Source organism: Haemorhous mexicanus, chromosome 16, assembly GCF_027477595.1.
Source record: "Haemorhous mexicanus isolate bHaeMex1 chromosome 16, bHaeMex1.pri, whole genome shotgun sequence".
NCBI lineage: Eukaryota > Metazoa > Chordata > Aves > Passeriformes > Fringillidae > Haemorhous > Haemorhous mexicanus.
This window is the reverse complement of record NC_082356.1, coordinates 13,737,881-13,742,852: the sequence shown is the minus strand read 5'-3', so window position 1 is coordinate 13,742,852 and position 4,972 is coordinate 13,737,881.

Genomic DNA, 4,972 nt, shown 5'->3' with positions numbered 1-4,972 from the left:
TCCTTCCTAACAACCTTTCCCTTGCTTGTCCCCACCTGTCATCACTGCCTCCAGTGTTCTTCTATACCTGGAACCTGGGGACACTTTCACATGAGTTGTGTCCCTAAGTTGGACCCATTAAAGTTAAAGAGAGTTTGGACTTTGAATCGCACGTTGACTTCTTGAGAAGGTCTTTGAGCACACTCTGAGGCACTGGGTCTGATGCAAAGAGCACCAAAGCCCCAGAGGGTCATTAAAGTCCTTGTGCTGTGTCTGTGCTGCTGAGCTGAGCCGGGCTCCTGGCCCAGAGGCAGCTCCTGGCAAGGGCAGCGCTGCAGAGAGACAGCTCTGGGCAGGAGCAGCTCCTGTGCACAGCCCAGCAGGGCTGGGGCACTGCCAGGGCACCTCAGGGACACCAGCAGGGCACAGACAGAGCTCACAGGGGCTCAGCACTGGCAGGGGCTGTGGGATGTCCCAGAGGGGGCTGTGTCACAGCAGCACCTCTGTGGCTGTGTCATAGAGGCACAGAGCAGCTGTGATGTCAGCAAGGGGCTGTGAGACAGCACAGAGTGGTATGTGTGAGGTCACAGAATGGGCTATGACATCACAGAATTTTTTGTTAGGTGATGGAGCAGCTACAGCCTCATGGAGGGGATTGTGTAACATCACAGAGCAGGCTGTGACATCATGGCATGGATGTATGACATCATAGAGTGGGATGTGAGGTGAAAGTTTGTTCTGTGACATTACAGAGTGGAAGCATGGCATCACAGAGAGGGTTTTGTGACATCACTGAGGGTGTTGAACATCACACCGCTTTCTGTGACATCATAGAGTAGGGTGTGAGGCCTTAGAGCAGATCCTGCCATCATAGAGGGTGGCTGTGTGACATCAGAGAATGGGTTGTGACATCACTAGGTAGCTGTGTAATATCATAGGGAAGGCTGTGACATCACAGATCAGACTGTGACATCACATGGTGATGTTCTGACATCACAGAGTTTCCTCTGACATCACAGTGCAGCTGCATGACATTCCAGGGTGACATCCCAGAGCTGGCTCTGGGATATCACAAGGGTGCTGTGTGACATCTCTGAGTGGGCTGTGACATCACAGATGACTGTGTGACATCGCAAAAGGGCTGTGTGGCATCATAGGGTGCTGTGGCATCACAGGGGCTCTGTGAGGTCACTGGGGAGGTCACTCTGCCGCAGCCCCCTGTCACATTTCCCTCCAGAGCAGTCCAACCCTGCTCATGCACAGAGGGGTCCCCTGTCCCCCCAGGTCCCCCCACCCTGGTGCCGCAGCCTCCCCCAGAGGATGTTCCATGAGATCGACCCCAGAGCCTGACATGGGGACGGGGGACGGGGCCCTGGGGGCTGGGACAGGGGGACAGGGACCACCCGACAGCGTCCCTGTGTCCCCCAGGGCCAGAGCTGGGCAGGGCTCCTTCACCCTGTCCTGAAAAAGGGCTTGAGAGTGCTGAAAAAATCCCCAGCAAGGGATCAGCAAAATCAGATTTTACATTAGGGACCAGCAGGACAAAGTTCCTTAGCAAGAGTCACTGTGCTCCAGACTGGACACTTCAGGCACAGCAGGGAAACAAAGCAACAACAAAACCAAAAAAAAACCAGGCAATCAAACCAGAAATGAACTATGAACTGTCCCTGTGTGTGTGACACAAGGACAGTGAGGGCAAGAATTAAAAAAATAAAGAGATAAATGCTTAACAGAGATCAAACTTAACAGGACTTAACTTATACCTTAAGCTTAACTGATTAATTAAATGACACAATTTAGCCATAAACGGCAGCTGACTGTATTGAACTGAACTTATAATCTATGACTTTGCAATTTAACAGAGATATAACAAATAACAGCATTTAACTTATTGTCGTGGTTTGAGGGGAAATGGTTTTTTTGGGATGGTGTGGTCACGCCAATCGGTGTCCAGATTTTAATACTGGCACCTGGTTTGTCCACTGAGGGCATGGATACGCCTCTGAGAACACAGGGGGTTAAAAGCTGTGAACTCCCACTTGAAGTTCCTTCTGAGTTCTGGCCCTAGACCAAAGGAGACCTCTCCCCTGTCCAGCTCTGTGCTGGGCAGGGGGGAGGGGAGCCATGTGGCTGGAGGGAGGTAGGCCAGGCCTGGGCCGAAGGGTCGAGGAGCATTGCACTGCCAGGGCTTCGGGCAGCCATCCCCCATCCCCCCCCCCAGAGGGAGAGAGAGCGAGAGCAGACTGTGCTTGTGATAGCGCGGCTGGAGTGAAGGAGAAGGGGGGGGTGCCCAGCAGGGCAGCCAGCCGTGGGAGTTCATGAACCAAACCAGCAGAGCCTGGGACTTTTAACCCTTCTTGGGACGATGGAAACCTTGCAAATGCTGATTCCTCCTGGAGTTGGTGAGATTGAGAGAAGTTGAGAAGAATCCTAGGTGGGAGGAGATGATGGAGTGGCTTTTGGCTGGACTTTTCTTGGATAGCTATGGACAGAACCCTTGAGTTCCTGTGACACAGAGACTGCATCTAGGGGGAGGCAATGGCTCAGAGCCAGGAGAGTGCGGTGATGTGAGAGTGTGTGAACAGAGACGAAGGGTGGAGGAGAATGGTGGTGGTGCCCTCCATCTCCGAAGAAGAAGAAGAGGAAGATGATCTCTGTTCAAGAGACCCCTCAGCCCCAGGGGGTGAAACATGGGGGGGACAGGTGTCCCAAAAGGAGAGGGACTGTGCTCTTTTTTGGAACTGGACAAAGCATCCTTAAAGGGAAAAACCCTAGAAGCAGCTCTGGTCCATGTGCAGTGGTGAGAGCACTGGACATGGAAGGAAGAGGTCACGATGGCAAAATGTTCTCCAGGCGGTGCCACACGTGACACGGAAACACGAGAAGTTTTGACTGTTTCCTGGGTGAAGTCTGTGGTGCAAGAGGGACTCCTCTCTTCTCAAAGAATTGAGAATTGATTATCCAAAGGGTGGTAACAGAATTAGGAAATTTGGGGGGGGGAGGAGGAGGAAATTTGGAAGGTTTTCATCCTGTGTTCTGTGTGTTTTTTCCCTGTAGTTTTATGTTAATGAAGTTATTTTTTCCTTTCAATCGTAAGTTGGAGCCAGCTCGGCTCAGTCTCTGATCACATCTCACAGTAGATACCAGGAAAAGAGGTATTCTCATGGAAGCACTGGCATTTCGCCAGGCTCAGACCATGACAGAATCTCATGGAACCAGGTGTCCATGGTGAGAGAGCCAGGCCCCATGGAACACTGGAGAACATTGTTACCCCATGGAATCTCATGGAACCAGGTGTCCATGGTGACAGAGCCAGGCCTGATGGAACACTGGAGAACATTGTTACCCCATGGAATCTCATGGAACCAGGTGTCCATGGTGACAGAGCCAGGCCTGATGGAACCTAATGGAACACTGGAGAACATTGTTACCCCATGGAATCTCATGGAACCAGGTGCCCATGGTGACAGAGCCAGGCCTGATGCAATACTGGAGAAAATTGTTACCCCATGGAATCTCATGGAACCAGGTGTCCATGGTGACAGAGCCAGGCCTCATGGAACCTAATTGAACACAGGTGAACATTGTTACCTTTTGGAACCCTGGCTGCGAGAATTTTAGACTCTGTGCTCACAGACACTCACCCCAGAGAGAACACTGCATTTGACCTTGGACTCTGGAGGAGGCTTCCAAAATGGAATGATGGAACTGGGATTATGGGTGTGGAGTTTGAATAGAAGGGTGTAATATCACATGCTGAAAAATTCAGGGTTTACCGTTTTAGAATATAGTAATATATATAAAGCTAGATGGAGGTTTTAGGGCAGAGGATGATCCTTTTTCTTTGCCTTCTTCACCTTCTTTTTCTTCTTCTTCTTCCTCACGTTCTTCTTTTCCTTCTCCTTCTTCACCTTCTTGTTCATCTTCTTCTTCTCCTTCTTCTTCTCCTCCTTCTCCTTCTCCTCTTTCTACTCTTCCTCGTCCTCATCCTCCCTCTTCCTCCTCGGGTTTGGGTGGTATTCTGTAATTGGATAAAAAAGTCGGTGTTGTCAGGCACGGCTGGTTGGTTATTGGGTTAAAAGGAAAAATAACTGAGGTGTCATTTGTTATTTGGACAGTTTATCCTTAAAAGACCTTGCAGAGAGAGAGATGGGGCTCCATTTTTCCCTTGTTAGCAAAGTGCTGCAGAACTCACAGCTTGTGAGACTGTTACATGGACAAGAGCTAATGAACACCTGAGTCCAAACAAGAAACACTGTCTTGTGATTTAATCCCGACCTTGGCAGAGAAGAAGCAAAAGAATTGACTGTTCCCCCATGGAATCTCATGGAAGCAGGTGTCCACTGTTTCACAGTGCAGCCTCAGAGAGGGTGAGACCATTGTGCCACAATGGAATATCCTGAAACCAAGGCTCCATTGTGACAAACCTGGGCTTTATGAAACCAAGGACACCGCTGGGATGCAATGGAATCTCAAGGAACCCAGGGCCAACTGTCAACACATCAGCTTCTCAGGAAACCAAGGAAAACACTGTGACACACAGAGAAGGGCCTCATGGGACCCAGTAGACCATGGTGACACTGTGGAATCTCATGGAACCAAGTCTGAATTGTTACAGGACCCAGGAGACCATGGTGACACCGTGGAATCTCATGGAACCAAGTCTGAATTGTTACAGGACCCAGGAGACCATGGTGACACCGTGGAATCTCATGGAACCAAGTCTGAATTGTTACAGGACCCAGGAGACCATGGTGACACCAGAGAATCTCATGGAACCAAGTGTCCAGAGTTTCATGGCTCAGCCTCATGGAGCACTGGAGACCATTGTGTCCCAGTGGGAACACAGGGAACAAAGGCTCCACTGTGACACAGCAGGGCCTCATGGAATGCAAGAGATCATCCTGATGGAATGGGAACTCATGGAACCAAGGGCCCACTCTTTGGCTGCGTGGCCCCATGGAATGCTGGAGACCATTGTGGCCCCATGGAA